This window comes from Myxine glutinosa, chromosome 4, assembly GCF_964187855.1.
Source record: "Myxine glutinosa chromosome 4, kmMyxGlut1.1, whole genome shotgun sequence".
In the NCBI taxonomy this organism is placed as follows: domain Eukaryota; kingdom Metazoa; phylum Chordata; class Myxini; order Myxiniformes; family Myxinidae; genus Myxine; species Myxine glutinosa.
The window spans coordinates 63,714,953-63,737,512 of record NC_136264.1 but is presented as its reverse complement, the minus strand read 5'-3'; the positions used below and the strand labels follow the sequence as shown (position 1 = coordinate 63,737,512).

Here is a 22,560-nt window from a genome sequence, read left to right as displayed (position 1 = left end):
ACATCGTTCTAGCGATCGCTGAAGCGAATCAACTTCGTCTTGGAGCCGGGAATAAGAGACATTGGGGAATGTTCTTGTTACACTCACTTGGAGCACAGTGAGTTATATATTGCAAAACTGATGGTACCATCATAGGACATATTGATTGTACTTTTGAATACTATTGTTGTTGTACCGTTATTCTTGTGTGATCTCAATACAATATTTGTTTGTGAGTAACAATTGGGGTGGCTTCTCCATTGATCTTTGACACACAGAATAACACATTTTTCTGCCGTGACTCCTCTCAGGGCTCAGAGGTACACCGTGACCAGGGGGTCGGGGAGGAGCACGTAACTGGTGACTGGTTTCCTCCAGACATGATGCTTAGAATTGAGTCCAAACAGTTCAATCTTGGTTTCATCAGACCACAGAATCCTGTTTCTCACAGCTGAGTAGTGAGTACTTTAGGTGTTTTTTTGCAAACTCCTAGCGGGCTTTCATGTGTCTTTCACTGAGGAGAGGTTTCCGTCTGGCCAGTCTGCCATAAAGCCCAGTTCGGTGGAGTGTTGCAGTGATGGTTGTCCTTCTGTACATTTCTCCCATCTCCACCCAGGATCTCTGGAGCTCAGCCAGAGTGACCATCGGGTTCTTGGTCACCTCTTTTACCAAGGCCCTTCTCCCCCGATTGCTCAGTTTGGCCGGGCGGCCAGCTCTAGGAAGAGTCCTGGTTGTTCCAAACTTCTTCCATTTAAGAATTATGGAGGCCACTGTGCTCTTGGGAACCTTCAATGCAGCAGAGATTTTTTTGTAGGCTTCCCCAGATCTGTGCCTCGGCACAATCCTGTGTCTGAGCTCTGCAGGCAGTTCCTTCGACCTCATGGCTTGGTTTTTGCTGTGATATGCATTGTCAGCTGTGAGACCTTGTATACCTGTGAGACCTGTGAGATCACACCCCATGGGTCATGGAGTGGTGGCTTTACGAAATTCTGGCATGAAACAGCGTGCTATTGCTCGGCAGTATGGCATCACTCCAGGTCAGGTGTCAAAGATCCTGAAACGAAATGCTCAGAGGGGTGTCCCTACTCCAATATTGATGCCAGGACGTCCACGCAGAACCACAAGGAGAGATGATCGCCAGCTGCACCGGTTAGTCTGCAATGGCCATACCAAGTCAGCTAATCGGCTTAGGGCTGAGTGGCAGCAACTGACAAATGTGCCTGTATCCAGAAGGCTAGTCAACCAACGACTGGTTCAAGCAGGCTATCGTGCCAGGCGTCCCCTGAGAAAGCCACGCCTGACCAGACAACACAGCCAGCGCCGATTGCAGTGGGCCAGAGAGCACCGTCAATGGCAGCCAGGACACTGGAATCACGGGACCTTCAGTGACGAGTCTAGATTTCTGGTCTATCGTCAAGATGGCCGCGTCCAAGTGTGCAGACAAGTGCATGAAGCCCACAATGAAGATTGTATAGTGCCAAGAGTCCAAGCTGGAGGTGGTTGGGTGACCGTTTGGGCTGCTTTTCATGCAGGGGGCAAAACTGACCTGGGTGTTCTGAATGGAAACCTGAACCAGTTCAAGTACAGGGTCATTCTGAAAGAAACATTGCTTCCATTTGCTCGTGCAGCCTTTCGAGGAAACTTTGTCTTCCAAGATGACAATGCATGGCCTCATCGTGCTCGCATGATCCAACACTTTCTTGCTGACCGTGGTGTAGAGCATATGGAGTGGCCTGCCCTGTCCCTGGATATGAATCCGATAGAGAACTTGTGGGCAGAATTAACGCGTCAAATCGACAACTTGGACCAGCAGCCTACATCTGTGCGTGAATTGCAGCAGACTATTGTCACTGCATGGCAAGCGATTCCTGTCCAAAACTTGGCAAATCTCGTGAACAGCATGCCTCAACGTGTATGTGCTCTCCTGAATGCTCGTGGGGGTTACACGAAGTACTGAACTGTAATTTTACTGTCCGTAATCCCAGTCGTAATTTAACTTTCGTTTTTGTTAAAAAAAAAAAATTGGCTAATGTGCAAAATAAAGAGATACTTCTGGAAAACGCACAGAAGTTTAACACAGTACTGTCCGTGAATTGAGTTCGATATCAGTTTACATGACCTTCAAGGATCAATTTATTTGTTTCGAAATGTCAAATGTGGTTTTTGTCCGAATGTGGTTCCGAATCTAAATTTTCCATGCTGGACTCTCTTTTGCTGACACGAGTCTAAGATTCTTACTCAGAACCATACGCATCAATGTACCACAGGGGGGCTGTGAGGCTACGGACACTCTGCCCTTGGAATGTTATATAAACATCCCAACAGCCGCTCGCACTACCGAATTGTGTACATTCTTTCCTGGAAAATCTCACTGACAACTGGCTTGAAGCTATGTCCGTCCAAATGTGAACAGATGTGAACATGTCCAAGCCACTTGTTACGACCTGACCCTTGTGTGAAGGGCTCGGGGTACTGCCTATTGCTCCGGAAATCCTAATCAATGTGCTCGGGAGACCAATACATTCCCCGTGGGCGGGTCGCACCGTATGAGCAATCAGAAGTGACCGAGCGAAGCTACCATCCAAATGCTGACGCCATTTTACACCCCCCCCCCCCCGCCCCCCCCAATCAACACAGTATGCCAATTCAGAAATGCAATGCAAATTCAAAACAGGGGAATAAATGCAAATACTTTACTCAAAATCAAGAAAAAAACACAGGGTACAACACCAAGGAAAAGATAAATCATAAGGAAAAGAAATCCCGCTGATATGCAGCGGCAAAGATCAAGTAATTAAAGGACAGACAGGCGCCAAGACAAAACAGACAAGACAATGAAAAGACCCACCCGGTATCCCTAGCTAATCCCAAAGGGGACGGAGAGGGTAGCAAAATAACAAATAAATATTCGTCAGCATATAAAGGAAATAAAAGGTAAAATATAGCTGGGAGGGGAGGAGAATCCAGGCCTGTTTCAGATGGCGTCCTAGCTGCCTCGCCCCAGCCACGCGTTCTGAGGGTGACGCCTCCCCTCCACTCTTCTCTTTCTCAGTGGGTGTCCTCAAACTCCACGAACGACTTGCCCAGAGCAGTTCCTGCAAGACCATGAAGCCGCACATTGCCTCCGGCTGGCTCAGACGAAACATGATGAGGAGCAAAAGCTTCTGGCTCCCTTTCCCACTGACTCACGGTCCCACGTGCACCGAGAAAACCCTCCTCCACCCAAATCTCTCCTGCACCGACTGTCCCTCCAACAGGCAGCACTCAGAGAGCTTTAATCGAAAACCCTCAAAAAGCTCACACAGGCCGAGTTTCTCCTCAAAACCTGGACCGTACGTGCTGCATTCGTTTTCGCCTTTCTCCACCGATCCAACGCACTCTTCTTCCTCCTCTTCTTATCTTCTTCCTTCTTTTTTTTCTTCCCAGAGGTTCTTTCTCTATTCAATTATGTAGAGCTCCGGTGGGAGGGAGAAGGTCGATAAGGAAGACCTTTGTTTGTTTTTTAGCAAAAGAATAAAAATAAAGTCGAAAGGGAAGGCAGAAAGAAAAGAGCAAATCTGGTTTCACAGCCGGCCTGGAATTTCACATAAGATACACTCCAAACGATCACAGCTTCTCGTCATTGCAAGCCCAGCCCCACGAGTGTACATTGTACAATCATTAAACAATCCACCCCACGAATGTAACACTGCTCCCATCCTTCTTCCAGAGCCGTCCCGGCTCTACTATCTAATTTAAGTAAATGCGGTTTTCCCTACTCTACCCTTGTTTAGTCCTAGAACACAGAACATATACTTACCCAAAATTCAAAACATAGGGACCATGGTCCTCAATCACAATTGGTCACATGGCACAGTTAAAATAATAATAATAATAATAATAAACAACAACAAAAAACAACTTTGTGTGTGTCCTGATGGACTGTGCCATGTGTCCATGTGTTTCAGGACTGTGTCCTGAAACAACTGTGTCCTGATGGTTTACAGAATTCAAGCGACAGCAAGCAAGGTAACCAACTTGCATCCCTCTCTCTCTCTTCCAAGCTTGAGGCAAAGATGGGGAATGCCACGAGGAATATTGCAAGTAGTTTCCGCCGAATCTAGGGGAGGGAAGGGGGGAACAAGGACAACAACCCCTCCCGATAGACCTATCCCCGCATCCTCTCAAGTCAAGTCAAGTCAAGTCATAGTCGCGGAGATAAGCTGGATGCTGAATATTGCGTTTTCCCCTCCACTTTGGCCGGCCAAATTGCTATTACCGATTCCACCCCGTGGGTCATGCTTTGGAGGAGTACAGTTATTTGGAGTGTGGGTTTTCAGTCCGTTCCCCAACTTATTTTGGCCGAATCGTACCCACTCAGGGATGGAGTCCCCATTATATTCCCTCAGCCTGTTCCGGTGGAGGACGCGTGGCGCAACTCGCTGTCCTTGCCGCACGTGATAAATGACGTCATTTTCTTGTTTCATCACCAGACACGGACCTTGCCAATGATCGGCAAACTTGCAACAGAGCCCTCTCCGCCACCTCATGTTGCTCACCCACACCAGGTCTCTCTCCTTGAACTGCTTTCCCCAGGCTTGTGTGTCGTACCTAGTTTTCATGCGCTGTCCGGAGCGCTGCAACCTGTCCCGAGCAAACTGATGCGCCTTTTCAATATCACGTTGTAGGCTTTCGACATAGTGGGGCCAGGTCTGGACTTGTTGATCAGGTGGTCCTCCGTAAATCAAATCTGGGGGGAGTTTTAGTTCTCGACCATACATCAGGAATGCGGGTGTGCAACCGGTGGCTTCGCTCACCGCCGTTCTGCATGACACTAGAATCAGCGGTAACCCCTCATCCCAGTCGGTGTGAGTATCATTCACATACATTGCCAGCTGGGTACCTAGGGTTCGATTGAAACGTTCTACCATGCCGTCGGATTGAGGATGGTAAGGAGTGGTTCGAGTTTTCCATATACCCAGAAATTTCCATATACCCAGGTTGCAAAATTGCTTCCCTGATCTGAATGTAGCTCAGAAGGGATGCCGTACCAGGTGAAGAAATCGTCCACAAGCGACTGTATTCGCATCTATACTTGCCAACGTATAAGCCTCGGGCCACTTCGTAAAGTAGTCCATAGCGACTAGGATGTACCGGTTTCCCCGGGCGGTTTCTGGAAAAGGTCCTGTAATATCCACGGCCACTCTCTCCAGGGGTGCGCCCACTTGGTATAATTGCAACGGGGCCAATTCTTTCCTCGAGGGGCCCTTCTTAGCAGAACACTTATCACAGTTGCGACACGTCTCTTTTGCAATGGATCCAAGAAAAATTTGGCCGCATCTTCTTTAGCGTTTTATTTACCCCAAAGTGGCCCATTGCCTTTGGTCTGTGATAGCGCCACAATATTTCAGACTTCTTCCACTGTGTTGTTACCAGTAACCACACATACTAGTTTGTGGCGGCCACTGCCCACCTCCGGTAAAGTACTCCATCACCTAAACCGAAACTGTCCCATTGTCCCCAGTACACTTTCAAGTCTGGCGTAAGAGTCGCTACCTCTTCCCAGTCTGGTCGTCTGTTCGCCTCCTTCCAGGTAATGACCATGTTCAAGTCAGTCTTCTCGTTGTGCCACACCAAAGTCTGTCAGCAGATCATTATCACTCTCTTTAGGTTGCACACTTCCACGCATTATACACACATGATCATTCTGGTTGTTTTCCTCCTCCTGCTCCCTCTTGTCCTTTCTTTCACAATAGCGGCAGCCTTGCTCAATGCACGGTCTTCTAGACAAGGCATTGGCGTTGGAATGTAGCCGACCCGGGCGATGCACAATGTTGAAATCAAAAGCCTGTAACTTTTCTAACCAGCGGGCTACCTGACCCTCCGGTGACTTGAAGTTCATTAGCCATCTTAGAGACGCATGGTCTGTGCGAAGCTCAATTTTTTTTCCGAGGAGGTACGGTCGGAAGTGATCAACCGCGGTCAACAACGCCAGCAACTCTTTTCGTGTCACACAATAGTTCCTTTCCGATTTAGACAAAGCCCTGCTCAAGTAGGAGATTACCCTCTCTGTGCCCCCCTGCTCTTGGGAAAGTACTGCGCCCAGGCCCAAGTGGCTCGCGTCTGTATCCAGGATAAACTCTCCCTCACTTTCAGGGAATGCCAGTATGGGGCTCCCCGTCAATGTATCCTTTAGGGCTCTAAACGCATCTTCATAGTCATTGGCCCAGATAAACTTGGTGTTTTTCTTTTCTGTCAACCTGTGTAGGGGTCGTTCGATGTCTGCAAAGCCTTTTATAAATCGTCGGTAGTACGAGCATAACCCCAGAAAGGCCCGTACCTGCCGTACATTCATGGGAGTAGGCCAATCTTGCACTGCTGAGATTTTGTCCAGGTTGGTCGACACACCCTCTCGACCGATAATGTGTCCCAGGTAGGCGACTCTCGCCCGAAATAGCTGGCACATCCCGGGGTTCAATGTCAACCCCGCCTCCCGTAAGCATGAAAAAACTTGTTCAAGTTGGGAAATAGCAAGGTCAAATGTTGATGAAAGGACTAGAACGTCATCCAGATAGACGAGACAGGATTTCCAATGCAACCCTTCCAAAAACTCTGTCCATACGCCTTTCAAATGTGGTGGGAGCATTGCACAGACCAAATGGCATAACCTTGAATTGCCGTAGACCTGTTCCCACTGAAAATGCCGTCTTTTCACGACTGGCCGGGTTGACTTCAACCTGCCAGTAGCCACTCTTTAGGTCCAAAGTGCTATACCACTTCGATCCAGCTAACGCATCAAATGTCTCATCGATTCGAGGAAGAGGATATGAATTCTTTCTGGTCACATCGTTCAATTTCCTGTAATCCATGCAAAATCGAACTGTCCCATCCTTCTTCCGCACCAGGACCACTGGTGATGCCCATGCTCCATCAGAGGGTTCAATCACATCCTCGGCATACATTCTGGCAATTTCCTCCTCAGCAGTTTTCCTTTTTCCAAATGGTAGCCGTATTGGCGGTTGCCTAATTGGTCTTGCCGCCCCCGTCTCAATCCGATGGTTTACCATTTTTGTGCGGCCCAGCTTCTTACCTGCTAGCATGAACAAGTCTCGGTTATGGGCAATTAACCAGTGGACTTGTTTGGCATGATCCTCACTGAGTCCTGCAATACTGCGTTGTTTCAGATCTTTGGCCGGCCAAAGGCCGGCTTTGTATAGACACATGAAAGCCCACAGAATCTTGTTTCTCACAGTCTGAGAGTCCTTTAGGTGCTTTTTTTGCAAACTCCAAGCAGGCTTTCCTGTGTCTTTCACCGAGGAGAGGCTTCCGTCTGGCCACTCTGCCATAAAGCCCAGATTGGTGGAGTGTTGCAGTGATGGTTGTCTTTCTGGAAGTTTCTCCCATCTCCACACAGGATCTCTGGAGCTCAGCCAGTGACCACCGGGTTCTTGGACACCTCTTTTACCAAGGCCCTTCTCCCCCGATTGCTCAGTTTGGCCGGGCGGCCAGCTCTAGGAAGAGTCCTGGTTGTTCCAAACTTCCTCCATTTAAGAATTATGGAGGCCACTGTGCTCTTGGGAACCTTCAATGCAGCAGAACTTTTTTGTAGGCTTCCCCAAATCTGTGCCTCGACACAATCCTGTCTCTGAGCTCTGCAGGCAGTTCCTTCGACCTCATGGCTTGGTTTTTGCTCTGATATGCAGTCAGCTGTGAGACCTTATATAGGCAGGTGTGTGCCTTACCAAATCATGTCCAATCAATTTAATTTACCACAGGTGGACTCCAATCAAGGTGTAGAAACATCTCAAAGATGATCAAGAGAAATGGGAGGCACCTGAGCTAAATTTCAAGTGTCATAGCAAAGGGTATGAATACTTATGTAAATGTGATATTTCAGTTTTTTTATTTTTAATAAATTTGCAAAACTTTCTAAAATACTGTTTTCTCTTTGTCATTATGGGGTATTGAGTGTAGATTGATGAGGGAAAAAATGAATTTAAACGATTTCAGCATGAGGCTGCAACATAACAAAATGTGAAAAATGTGAAGGGGTCTGAATACTTTCTGAATGCACTGTATATGGTGGTTGGGTTGACTGCAGCTAGGTGTTGCTGTTGGCCTTCATGTGTCCCTGCTTCTGTGTTCCGGACCGAGTTGACAAACTTAACTCTATAACCACACGTATTGGCTCTCGTTAAGTGTTATACATTTCCTTGGTTCCGATCTAGTATAAAATTGTAGATCCGGTTGTATGCACCAAGGTGATCAGCAAGAGAAAAAAAGTAGTCACGCCATTATATGATAATGTGATTACTGTTGGTAACGCAGGCACATGCATCATCGCTATTTGCGCATGTGCGTCCCGGCGGTTCCGGTGTCTTGTTCATCCTGGTGTACTGTTGCCCCATGCCTCGTCATCCGATAAAGTGTGGTGATTAAATGCTGATGTTATAACAAAGTCTGAACCTGTTTTGGTTGGACATTCGCTTCGAACGAAGGAGAGGCGTTTACCTTTTACTGGCGGAGTTGCTGGAGGTGAAAATGTCACGTGACTACAATTTTACATACTTTTACCGGTGGTTAGAAAAACTGATAAAGTACTATAGTACGAACTTGATTATGACCAATGATAAGAATGAAGAATTCAGTAAGGTCCAACTGTTTTATTCAATCCAACATCAGATGCACGTCCCGTTCCAATCCTCTCCGCGCTCCATCCTTTACCCGGAACTACTCCTCCTCTTGGCCATGCCCCTTCTAGCGTACCTTCTATGCACACACCACACCATCCAACGTGGTAGGGGTGCTGTTACCCTACTACAGAGTGACGGCAGAATTATCCTGCTGGAAGGATGTCTGTATCGCCAGGGGTCACCACACCTTGATTCCGGGGACTATTAGAGCGCAAATCTTGCGAATGGCACATGAGGGACACTTAGGAGTAGGGAAAGTTAAACAATGCCCCAGGGACATTGTCTGGTGGGCCACCATTGATCACGACATCAAACTGATGGTCAAGGCTTGCACTGCATGTCTCCTCAGCTGCAAATCCTCTCCACCAGCTTCTGCCCCCTGTGCAGTGCCCATCCACATGTTCGAAACATCTCCAGGTGGACCCCTGTGGAGAACTACATGGTGCAACAGCCCATGCACATTCCCTACTCGTGGTGTATGACCTCCATTGAAAGTGTCTTGAAGCTTTGCCGCTAGGGTCAGTCACCACTCAATCGGTTATTCAAAGGCTTGATTCGTTGTCTACCTGGTGGGATCTCCTGGATATCATTACCTGCAGACAACGGGCCCCAATTCATTTCCTCTGACTTTATAACTTACCTGGCAGCGAGAGCTATCAAGCACATTGGAACAGCCGTATACCGTCCTCAAGCTAATGGAGGTGTGGAGCACCTCACCCAGATGCTAAAGATCGGTGTCCATGCTCACCTGACAGCAGGCTCGCAGTAGAAGCGGCTGTTCTGCAAACAAACATTCCTACACTTCCGTTCCTCCAAGCGCACAACTACGGGGGTATCCCAAGGATCACTGATGCTGGGAAGGAAACTACAACTCTCGCTCGATCGCCTTGGCTTTGCCAAGGGTAATCCTGCATCACCAGCTGTTTGCAGGTAGAGATCCAGCAGCAGCGTATGAAGTTGAGGTTTGATTTGAGGACCATTACTGTATGTACCAGCCAGTACATACGTGACTTACTCTGTTGGTACTGAGTAGCACCGGTATGCATAAAGGGCTAAAGGAGCAATCACGCACACCTTTAAGACAGGTCGAGGATGCAGCACCTGCAGAAATAATGCAAAGTTGGAAATTAAGAAGTTGAGACGATGTCAGGTTCACACACATCGCCTCAAATACGAATGGCTACGTGGTAAATAATGTAAATTTCATTTCCCTTGCCCAGTCCCCCAAATACATCTAATACCTTAGCTGCGTGGCCACTGGCCATGTGCCAAGGTACATTATGTGAACCAACACTGAACCAGCTGGTAAAGTGACAGTTAGTCTCCCCAGGTTAGGAAGTGTGAACAGGGATGAGCAGAGAGCGGGATGTCAATGTTTGCGGAGAGAGACACAAAGGAACAATAATTTTATTTATTACGGGGAGAAGATACAAAGTCAAATGTACTCCAAAGGCTTGCTGGCAACCATTGAATGGCACAGGTTATGTGCACGGGAGGAAAGTACACACCACCAGCAGCGTGGAAATCAGGCCTGTCAGACAGGTTTATAATCTGATATTTTGACAATTTGGCGTTTTTTTCGTCAATACACATTTCAATAACATGAATTCTATCAACACAAACATTTCCTTGTATGTGCTCATACCTGCTTCATTCAAATGCGTTTTCTAGGAAAATTGAGCAATACTACAATGAGGGAATGGCGTTCAAATTTTATTTAATTATCAAGTTTACCAGTATGTCTAATATCTGTATGTGTGTACACCAGTCCGTTGTTTCCCCATTTTAAATCTAAAATTAAGGTAAATATTTCAGGTTATCTCAATTTTATGTCGACCAGGTAATGTGCTGAACATTTTTAGCCTGTTTCTTGAGTATAAATCTTCATGGTTTGTTTTTACAGCTCCTGTCTTCAATATAATTTTTTGACTAAATCTTTTTTTTTAAACTGCCTTGGGTAACTCCAGACTTCACTTGGAGCGCAGAGGATTCCATTGATAGATAGCAGCACATTAACTGTGCGAGTGGAGGCCATCCATCCATTGCTGGAGAGGAGAAGCAGTATGTCCAGAATTTATTGACCAGGATGGAATCCCAACAGATAATCTGAGGTCAGGAGGTTTGAAAGCAGGAAAGACGAGATATCTGATATTTTCTATCCCCATGAACCCTCCCCAAAACCAACTCTTTCTGAGTTTCCAGTTTTTGCTTCTGCTTCTGTGATTGTGTCTGTCTGTGTCTGTGTCTGTGTCCGTCTGTGTCTGTGTCCTCCCCTTGCTGTCATTCTCCCTACGTCCCTCATTTGTCCAAGTCTTCCTTTAATTTGTTCCTCAACCCTGCATTCTGTGTCTCCACCCAATTCTATTTCTGTTGGTTTTTTTCGTTATTTTCCATCCTGATCCTTTCTATGTTTAGCTCCCGCATGAGCTTTGACACTGTATACAAAAACAACAAAACTCTATTGCAAATTGGATGTTTGTTTCCACGAATTTTCACCTTTGCGTACCCTTATCTCTTACCTCTTACTTTTGGCAGCTGTCCCATACCCTGTGACTTACATAGCCTGTAGATATAAAGTGGTGCCGCAATTTGAGACCATGTGCTATACGGCACTATTTTGTAGGTTCCAAGTTACCATAATTTCGATGTGAACCTTTATCAGTAGAGGGTGTTTGGTGATATGGTCATGTGACTTGTTCTTTGTTGAGCCAGTACTATATTGCGCTTCATGAAAGATGTAAAGCATCACAGCAGTTCGTCTCGGTTTCCTTGTGTCACATTTCAGATGAAGGCAGAGGTTCATGTTAACAGAATACACTTTGTCTAAAGGAGGGTAACAAAATAAAATAAAAATAATGGCCTATATATACTGTATCATGTGCACTGACTTGTACGATCCTTCATACATGTAATCTTGCTTTTGTTCTCAGGATCCTTCAAATGTAAAGAGCATTTCTGAGCCCCGACGCAGGATATGTACTTTACAAAGCAAGACAAACCAGAAAATCAGGGCTACAGGGGAGGATTATCTGAGCTTCATTTGTGCTGGCTTGTCGTGGGTGAAATGGAGGCGGTCCTGGCAGAGCTCTGATTAGACTTTGTACTCCAACGATGTTACCCTCTGCAACATCACTTTAAAACTTAATCTTCTTACTTTGGCTTCCCTCACCTCTCTCCTCCCACCTTCGCCACCCCCAACCAACCCACAAAGGTGATTTCATCCTTGCAACCACGTTCTCTCTCTCTCTCTCTCTCTCTCTCTCTCGCTCTCTCGCTCTCTCGCTCTCTCTCTCGCTCTCTCTTCTTCTCTTTCCCCCCCACCCCCTCCCTCTCTCCTCTCTCTCTCCTTCTCTCTCAATCTCTCTCCTCTCTCTCCCCCTTCTATCCTTCTCTCTCTCACTCCCTCTCTTTCTCACTCCTTCTTTCTCACTCTTTTTCTCTTCTCCCCTCTCTTCCTCTCCCTCACACGATACTCTGTACATGTGGAGACTATCCCGGAGTTGAAGAACGAGTTGAAGGTGAGAGACCAAAGGAACACGTTGTGTACTAAGCGTTGGAACTCTCCCATCTTTAACTGACATTTTCACTTTACGCAGCACCTGTGCACCATATTATAGTGTGCAAAGCTCAGGAAGAGCAAAGATGATCTAATAGTTTCATTTTTATAGAGGCTGCAGTGTATCCATGTACGAAGCTGGCCTATTCAGTTTACCTCTGAGACTGTTAACCCCTTCATTTCATTTTTAAATCGTGAAAATCATTTTGCGGTGCTCAACTGGTTCTCCAAAGAAAGGGAAGGGGGAGGGGTGGGAAGGAGGGTGAAGGAGGGGGTGAAGGAAGGAGGGGGGTTAAGGAAGGGGAAGGAGGGGCACGGTAGTGGGTAGGGGAGAGGCGGGTGTTGTATAAAATATTTAGTTTCTCTTGTTTATGGTCTTAGCATCAATGTCGCCACGGGTTTGGGGTGGAGGAGACGTATCAATTTAGAACCTCTTTACAATTGTACGTTTTACTGAGTCAGTTACATACAGTCACGTGAAAAAGTAAGCACACTCCATGTAAAGTTTTGACTTTTTCAACATATTTCAACATTCAGCTATTTGATCTTCATTTCAACAATATTGATAGATAAAGGTGATATTGTGGAGCTATGCTCTCACGATAAAGCCGGACAAAATGGACGACACCAGGAACGAAGTTTCACTGAGCTATTTATTTCTAGCTCAACTCAAAAGCACTGAAAAGCCCGATAGAACGGGCGGCAATTTATAACCAAAGTTCCCCACACAAAAGCCACGCCTCTCAGGCGGGGCGTGGTATGCAAATCGGTAAGCCACGCCTCTCAACGGGGCGTGGTATGCAAACCAAGCGTCCGCCCTGGCAATTAGTGTGGGGGTGGTAGGTGGCGTGGCGGTGGATGGTCGGGCGGGGGCTTGGTTGACGGGGGACGGCCCCGTCGTGGAGGAAGGGCCAACCGTGGAGGTTGGTCGAGGTCCAAATGGGCCGGCTTGAGGCGGTCCACAGAGATGTGGTCCGTTTTGCCGCCGATGTCCACGATGAATGACTTGTCGTCCCTCTTCAGGACCCGGAAAGGTCCATCGTACGGCGGCCGGAGCGGTCCCCGGTGTGCGTCGTTCCGGATGAAAACGTACTCCGCAGTGCGAAGTGCTGGGGGGACGTGGGGTTGGGAGCAGCCATGATGGGACGTGGGCACGCGGGCAAACCTCCTGGTGGCCTCCTGGAGGACCGAGCGTTGGCGAGCTGTGGACCAGGGGCCGGTGGTGTCGAGGATGAACTCGCCCGGCACGCGCAGTGGCTGGCCGTAGACCAACTCGGCGGTGGAAGCCGGAGGTCCTCTTTAGGGGCCGTTCGGAGGCCCAATAGGACCCACGGGAGCCTGTCAGCCCAACCGTCATCCTGGAGGCTGGCCTTGAGAGCGGCCTTCATCGAGCGGTGGAACCGCTCGCACAAGCCGTTGGCTTGGGGGTGGTAGGCCGTGGTGCGGTGTAGCTTGACCCCCAAGGCCTGGGCGACCGCGCCCCAAAGCTCAGAAGTGGATTGCGGGCCTCTGTCGGAGGAGATGTCCGAGGGGGCACCGAAACGGGCCATCCAGGTGCCAATGAAGGCCTGCGCCACATCGGCGGATATTGTTAATGCCAGCGGGACGGCCTCCGGCCATCTGGTGGTCCTGTCCACCATCGTGAGGAGGTGGGTGAAGCCCCGCGAGGAGGGAAGGGGTCCCACCAGGTCCACATTGACGTGGTCGAAGCGCCGCACGGGCACGTCGAATGGTGCCAACGGGGCCTGGGTGTGCCGGTGGACCTTCGCGCGCTGGCAGGCGACACAGGCATTGGCCCAGTCGCGGACGTCCTTACGGAGCCCGTGCCAGACGAATTTCGCTGCAACGAGCTTCTGCGATGCTTTCCGGCCCGGGTGGGAAAGGCCGTGGAGGGTGTCAAAAATGTGCCGCTGCCATCCGGTGGGCACGATGGGGCGAGGTTGGCCCAGGGAAACGTCGCACAGGAGAACTGTGCCTGTGTCCTCGAAGGGGACGTCGGCCAACCGCAGGCCTGTGTCCGCTGTCCGGAGGGCTTGCACCGTGGGGTCGGCGGTCTGGTCGGCCGCCGTGCGAGCGAAGTCCACAACGAGGTTGACGGCGTTCGCGCCGGACCAGGAGAGGCAATCGGCCACAGCGTTGTCCTTGCCCATGACGTGCCGGATGTCCGTCGTAAATTCAGACACGGCGGAGAGGTGGCACTGCTGGTGGGCCGATCACGGCTCTGCAACCTTGGCCGTGGCGAAGACCAGGGGTTTGTGGTCCACAAACGCCGTGAACGGGCGGCCCTCTAAAAGATGGCAGAAGTGGCGAACGGCCAGGTAAAGGCCGAGGAGCTCGCGGTCGAAAGCGCTATACTTGCGCTCGTTAGGGCGAAGCTGTCGGCTGAAGAAGGCCAGCGGTTGCCAAGCCCCATTCACCCACTGTTCATGCACGGCGCCCACCGCGTAGTCGGAAGTGTCTGTGGTGAGGGCGATGGGTGCGTCGAGCGCCGGGTGCGCCAGCATGGTCGCGTTGGTGAGGGCCAGCTTAGCGCCCGTGAACGCCTCGTCCATCTCTTTGGTCCAGGCGACGTCGTGCTTGGCCGGCTTGCCCCGGAGGGCTTCGTACAGGGGGCACATGATTGGGCGGCGCGAGGCACGAACCGGAGGTAGAAATTTACCATTGCCAAAAATTCCTGTAGGGCCTTGATGGAGTGGGGGCGTGGGAAACTTGTGACTGCCTCCACCTTGGTCGGCAGCGGAACGGCCCCGCGCTTCGTGATGCGGTGCCCCAGGAAGTCGACGGCCGTTACGCCAAACTGGCATTTCGCTGGGTTGATGATGCCGTGCTGGCCGAGGCACTCACAAAGCGTGCGCAGGTGGATGAGGTGCTCCGCCCGGGAAGTGCTGGCGACGAGAATGTCGTCCAAGTAGACGAAAAGGAAGGTGAGGTCGCACAGCACGCTGTGCATCAGCCATTGGGAGGCCTGGGCCGCGTTCTTAAGGCCAAACGGCATGTGAAGGAACTCGAAGAGGCCAAAAGGTGTAATTACCGTCGTCTTCGGCACGTTGGCCAGCCGGACGGGTACCTGGTGGTAGTCCCGAATGAGGTCGACCTTGGAAAAGATCACCCACCCTGCAAAACGGGCGGAAAAGTCCTGTATATGTGGTATCGGGTACCGGTCGGGGGTGGTGGCGTCGTTGAGACGGCGGTAATCGCCGCATGGTCGCCATCCGCCACCCGGTTTGGGCACGATGTGCAGGGGCGAGGCCCACATGCTATTCGAGCGCCGCACAATGCCCAATCGCTCCAGTGCGTCGAATTCCGCCTTCGCCATGGCGAGTTTGGCCGGGTCGAGGCGACGAGCCCTGGCATAGACCGGTGGACCTGCGGTCTGGATGTGGTGTTTGACACCGTGTTTGACGGCGACGGCCGAAAACGTCGGCTGCGTGAGGGCGGGAAACTCGGAGAGTAGGCGGGTGAAAACGTTCGCGGCCGGGAGAGCGCAGGCTAGCTTGGTTGGTGCGGAGCCGCTCAATGAGCAAGCCGCCAGTGGCGCTAACTCGGCCGGTGGTGGCGCCGGTTATGGCGCGGGCGTTGCCTCGGTCGGCCCAGGGTTCCAGGCGGCCGCTCCGACGTGTCGCCTGGCCGAGAAAATGTATCGGCCTCCTTGGCCAGGGCGCGAGGGTCCGTGATGGGCGAATTAGCCAAAGCTAATCGTACCTGCCCAGGTAGCTGCCAGAGGAACAGCTTGCGGAAGAGGAAATCTGGGCTGTGGTCGCCGAGTAGAGCAAGCATGTGGTCCATGTGTTCGGATGGACGGGCCTCACCCAGATCCGGGAGGTCGAGCAGTTGTCGCGCGCGTTCGGTCTCCGTGAGTCCAAACGCACCGAGGAGTAGGCCTTTGAGCACGCCGTATTTGTCGGCGTTTGGTGGGTTCTGTAGGAAGCTCAGGACCCGGGCGGCAGTGGAGGCGTTGAGTGCGGAGACCACATGGTGGTAGCGCGTCGTGGCCTCCGTAATGTTCCGCAGGGCGAATTGAGAATCCGCTTGGGCGAACCAGACGGCTGCGTGCGATTCACAAAAGCCAGGGAGCTTCAAAGCTACAGATGACTCCATCGCCGTGTTCTTAGAAAGGGGTCACCAATTGTGGGAGCTGTGCTCGCACGATAAAGCCAGACAAAATGGACGACACAAGAACGAAGTTTCACTGAGCTATTTATTTCTAGCTCAACTCAAAAGCACTGAAAAGCCCGATAGAACGGGCGGCAATTTATAACCAAAGTTCACCACACAAAAGCCACGCCTCTCGGGTGGGGCATGGTATGCAAATCGGTAAGCCACGCCTCTCAACGGGGTGTGGTATGCAAACCAAGTGTCCGCCCAGGCAAGGCAAGTCCGGACGAGCCCGGGCAAGTGACCGCCCACTGGTTACGTCATTGGCCGGTGCAAGGGGATTGTGTAATGCTTCCGGTAACTGCTACAATATAATATAACAAATATCATGAAACATTTACATTTTGTAGTCCATTGTATAATTTAAATAAACATAAATGCAAATTTCACATGTGGAAAAAGTAAGTACACCCCTACATTTATCACTACTTCAAATACGTAAAATTAGAATGAGGTGCACCAGCTCAGGTGCAAATGATTAGAACATTGTTAGAGAGGATCTTGGAGGAACCTGTCTTATTTAAACCTCAGACATTTAGTTTGGTTTTCTCTTTGTTGTTGAAGTGTGCGGCATCACCATGCCGAGATCAAAAGAGCTCTCTGAGGCCTTCAGAAAAAAGGTTATAGATGCCTACGAGTCTGGGAAGGGATTTAAAAAGATCTCCAAACAATTTGAAATCAATCATTCCACTGTCCGGTAGATCATCTACAAGTGGAGAAGATTCCAAACAACTACCAACTTGTTCAGGCCAGGCCGCCCCAGCAAGTTCAGCCAGAGAGCAGACCGCAAGATGCTGAAAGACGTCTTTAAGAACCCCAGAATGTCATCACGGGACCTACAGGTAGCTCTTGCCACTATAGATGTCAAAGTGCACGAGTCTACCTTTAGAAAGAGGCTGCACAAATTTGATCTACATGGGAGGTGTGCCAGGAGGAAACCTTTGCTGTCCAGAAAGAACATCAGGCAAAGACTAAAGTTTGCCAATGAACACCTCGGCAAAGACCAGCACTTCTGAAACAATGTGCTCTGGACAGATGAGTCAAAGGTAGAGCTATTTGGCCACAGTACCAGAAGACATGTTTGGTGAAAACCAAAGACAGCATTTGACCACAAGAACCTGATACCAACTGTAAAGCATGGTGGTGGAAATATTATGGTTTGGGGCAGCTTTGCTGCTTCAGGGCCTGGGTAGCTCACCATCATTGAATCCACTATGAATTCTTCATTGTACCAGAGGGTGCTTGAGGATAATGTGAGGCCATCTGTCGGAAAGTTGAAGCTCAACCGAAGGTGGACCTTGCTACATGACAATGACCCTAAACATACCAGTAAATCCACCAAGGAATGGCTGAAAAGAAAGAAATGGAGGGTTCTGGAATGGCCAAGTCAAACCCCGGATCTAAATCCCATCGAGATGTGGTGGGGGGATTTTAAACGAGCTGTGCATACAAGAAATCCCTCAAACATCGCACAGCTGAAAGAATTCTGCATGGAGGCGTGGGCAAAAATTTCTCCCAGTCGATGTCAGAGACTGGTAGACAGTTATAAGAAACAACTACTTGAGGTTCTATCTGCCAAAGGGGACAATACCACCTGTTAGAGCCGAGGATGTACTTACTTTTTCCACACGTGAAATTTGCATTTATGTTTATTTAAATTATACAATGGACTACAAAATGTAAATGTTTCATGATATTTGTTATATTATATCACCTTTATCTATCAGTATTGTTGAAATGAAGATCAAATAGCTGTATGTTGAAATATGTTGAAAAAATCAAAACTTTACATGGGGTGTACTTACTTTTTCACGTGATTGTATGTATGCACAACTGAATGCTCGTCTGTGTTGCCAGGATAAATAAACAATTTATTTTGTCAACTAGTTAATGGCTACAGTATGGTACAAAAGTGAGTCCACTTACATCAATACAAAGGTTTCTCATACCATGATTTCAAACAACAATGTTTCATTACCGGTATATTGAAGATATTTGTTCATATTCTTAACAGAAGAAATGAAGGGTCAAAACATTTGGAGCTAAAATTTCTGTGAGCAGTCTGATTTTGCTGTGGAGTGCATCACAAAACTGTTGGGAAAAAATGGATTTTAGCATAATCCATCGATTCATTCAATTAATACCAAATAGAGTTGACACTGTTCTCAAAGTAAAAAGGGGTCACACTGATTATTGAATGTTTGAGACTGCTTTGATTTTTCCGATTATAATAATTATTATATGCTGAGAGTTCTAGGAAATATTTTTAAAGTGCTTTTGGTTTCATATTAGAACTAGTTTTTAATCACATATCGTGGAATAAACTTTTCCATTGGATGGATTTTTGTACCCCGCTGTATGTTTTCTGCTTTCTTTTGTTCTGACGAATTAATACTCGAAGGATCATGGCTGTTGATTCGGTGTGTACCCCGGTTTAGAATAGGTACACCGTATCCCTGCGTGTCGGAAGAGGCGACTAAAAGGGTTGGCATCAGGAAGGGCATCCGGCCATAAAAAAAACATTGCCTCAAAAAGAGAACCATGACAATTACAACTACATATGGGCAGGGTCCAGCCCGAAGTACCCCATGGGGGACCCCACTCCCTCTCGTCAAAACTCAAGTTGGGGAACCCGATCGAAGCAAAGGTGGAAATCACTCCATTTATGACGACGAAACGTCTGATGCCCGACGTGGAGATTGGTTTCTGAGGTTTGGGACATGGAATGTAGGGACAATGACAGGGAGATCAGGAGAAGTGGTGGAAGTATTGGTCAGAAGAAGAGTGGACATATGTTGTGTGCAGGAGACGAGATGGAAGGGAAGTGGTGTGAGAATGGTGAAGGGGAGGCAGGGACAGAAATACAAGTTTGTGTGGCAAGGGTGCCCAGAAGGCATGAATGGTGTTGGTGTCCTGTTTTCTGAGGAGTTTGTAGACGGTGTGATGAGTTTGACTCGAGTGAGTGAAAGGTTGATGATGGTGAAAATGATGATTTGAAAGCTCTTGGTGAACGTCATCACGGGATATGCTCCGCAGGTTGGTCGGAGCGATGAAGAGAAGGACAAGTTCTGGTGTGCAATAGAGAAGCTGATGGAAAACGTGAAAGATAAGGAAGTTGTTGTGGTAGGAGGAGACCTAAATGGACATGTGGGAAGGAGTATGGACGGTTTTGAGGGAGTTCATGGGGGTTACGGATATGGTGTGAGAAATGGAGAAGGTGAAAGGATTTTGGAGTTTGCTGATGGAGCTGATTTGTTGATTTGTAATACTCAGCTCCAGAAAGAGGATAATAAGCTTGTTACATACACGTCAGGTGGGTTGACGACAACTGTTGACTACCTGCTGGTGCGTATGCGAGATAGGGGGCACCTCCAGGATACAAAGGTGATCCCGGGGGAGGAGGCTGTTTCACAGCACCACTTGGTTGTCTGCGACATAATGGTGAAAGGTGTGAGGAGAGCTTGGCGGGTGAAGTACCAACCGAGAATGAAGGTGTGGAGGTTGAAAGAGGTGACAGTGAGGGAGTCATTAAAAGAGAGGCTGAGTATGGTGGAGGATGATGTGGTTGAGCTTGAAAGTGGTTGGATGTCAATGAAAGATAGGCTGTTGTGAGCCGTTGGTGAGGTACGTGGATGGACAAAAGGACCACCGAGGCACTCGGAAACATGGTGGTGGGATGATGAAGTTGGAAAGAAGATTGGCGAGAAGAGGAAGAAGTTCAAGGAGTGGCAGAAGGCGAAGGGTATGGGGGCAGAAAAGGCAGAGCATGAAAGTTATAAGGCAGCCAGGAAGGCTGCAAAGAAAGAGTTAGCAAAGGCGCAGGAGGCATGCAGGAAAATGTTCGGAGAATGCTTGGATTTGGAAGAGGGTCAGAGAGCGGTATTCAGGATTGCAAAGCAGAGAGCGAAAGAGAGGTGTGATATGATGGGGGTGAGTTGCTTGAAGGATGAAGTGGGACAAATCGTTGTGGACCCAGATGGAATTAAAGGAAGATGGAAGAGATATATGGAAATGCTGTTGAATACAGAGAATGAATGGAATGGCAACATAGAGAGTAACCCAGTTTTAGGACCGGCAGAGAAGATAACCGAGAAGGAAGTTGAGGAAGCGATAGAAGCGGGAGAGCCGACGGGAGTTGTGGGAGATATGTTGAAGGCAGCGGGAAATTGGGGTGTGAAGAGAATGACAGAGATCTGCAATCTGGTGGTGAAAGAAGGCCGCATTCCAGTGGATTGGGAACTGAGTACCCTCGTCCCTCTATACAAGGCGAAAGGTGACCCTCTGGACTGTGGCTCGTATCGAGCGATAAAGTTATTGGAACATGGAATGAAGGTATTGGAAAGGGTGTTGGAGAGGAGGATAAGGAAGAAAGTGAAGATTGACGAGATGCAGTTTGGATTCATGCCAGGAAGAGGAACGACAAACGCGCTTTTTATTGTGAGGCAGTTGCAGGAGAAGTACATGGAGAAGAGGAAGAAGTTGTTTCTTGGTTTTGTTGATCTGGAGAAAGCATTCGATAGGGTTCCATGTGAAGTAGAGACATGGTCATTGAGGAAGTTAGGAGTGGAGGAATGGTTGATCAGAGTAGTGATGGCAATGTACAAAAGAGCGCGCACAGCTGTAAGGATGAAGGACGGGAACAGTGGTGAGTTTGAGGTGAAGGTGGGAGTGTATCAGGGGTCGGTACTAAGTGCACTACTATTTGTATCTGTGATGGAGGTGCTGGCTCGGAACATAAAGGTGGGTTTTCCGTGGGAGTTGTTGTATGCAGATGATCTGGTGTTGATTGCAGAAAGTATGGATGGACTGAAGGAGAAGATGAACAAGTGGAAGGAATGTATGGAGACAAAAGGTCTGAAGGTGAATATCGAAAAACGAAGGTGATGGCAAGTGGTAAAGCATGTGGTGAGGTGGAAAGAACTGGGAAGTGGCCGTGTGCTGTGTGCAGGAAGGGTGTCGGAGTGAGTTCCATTCAATGTACAATGTGCGCTGAGTGGGTTCATCAAAAATGTAGTGGTTTGAGAGGGTCATTAATGAGTGTGGCAGCTACATTCAAGTGTAACGTGTGCACAGATGGAGCTGCAGATGTAGGAAATGTTGAGTTGGATCTTGGAGACGGCGTGAAGCTGGAAGGTGTGAAAACATTTTGTTACCTAGGAGACGTGCTGAATGGAGAAGGTGGATCAGACTCGGCAACGGTTGCTCGAGTGAGATGTGCATGGAAGAAGTTTCGAGAACTGAGTGGTGTGCTGACTAGGAGGGGAGTGTCGTTGAAGCTGAAGGGAAAGGTGTATGCTGCATGTGTGAGAAGTGTTATGATTTATGGGAGCGAAACATGGTAGACATACATATTGTTGCGGATATGGGATTTGGCCTCCATCCATATCCGCTTGTAAATATTCCCCTATTTCCCCAATACTCCCCAACTATCCCCAATCCCCCATTCCCTAGTCCCATTGTCTGTAAACAACACTCTGTAGCCCCGACCTTCCCCCTTTTCCCCCATTAAATGTCGTGCCCAGGTTCACCGCATCTCACGTAGACAACTATAGGACATCTTGCTAGTTATTCTTAGTCTATGTCAGTTAAGGACTCGTTTCCATTAATTCTGACTCTTCGTTGCACCAGAATGTGATTGTATGGCACCATTAGTAAGTTTAGGACCTCCCAATACCTCCCCGCATCTCTTCCTCATGAAACAACAACACCAACAACAACAACAGCGGCGCGGGGAGTGCGCGTCCTCACTCCGGCTTGGTTAGCCGCCATTGACCATGTGCTCCGACGGGGTTACCACGCAGGGGCTCACTGTCAGCTCCTCGTCAAGGGCGGAGCCCGGTAACCCCCCGCACCCAATAAGAAGCGGCGGACCGATTCCATCTGGGGCGGAGCTAACGAGCCGAGGGCGTGTCACTCCCCGCTGGACATGCGCAGGAAGACGGAGGTGACGTCAGATGCGCCTCAGCTACGAAGAAGAAAGGACGCCACCTCCTAGCGCTGAGAGATACCTCCCGCCTCTCTGGACCGGACCGGGTCGATTCTGCCCCTGAGCTCAAGGTGCACCTTGAGCTATCGACTGCCTGCCCTTCCTTGCCATCAATCCCTGTGTGAGTCAGTCTTGTCCCGTTTGTCTGTGGTCTGTCAGGCTTTAAGATAAGACCGTGTCTAAGTGCCCATCTTTCTGTGCTGTACCTCTTG

The 22,560-nt window shown here is 49.0% G+C and overlaps 1 protein-coding gene across 3 annotated transcripts in view; it reads left to right on the top strand.

Annotated features, from left to right (window-relative positions):
• Positions 1 to 22,560, top strand: part of UGT8 (UDP glycosyltransferase 8) — a 112,814-nt gene that overhangs the window by 8,045 nt on the left and 82,209 nt on the right. Inside the window, exon 1 of one of the 3 annotated variants that reach the window (XM_068112431.2) lies at positions 11,582 to 12,169. The exons of the other annotated variants lie outside the window; for them this stretch is intronic. The gene's annotated coding sequence lies outside the window, so the exon portion shown is untranslated. Of the gene's footprint in view, positions 1 to 11,581; positions 12,170 to 22,560 lie in introns of those variants that run through there. 3 annotated transcript variants of the gene reach the window in all.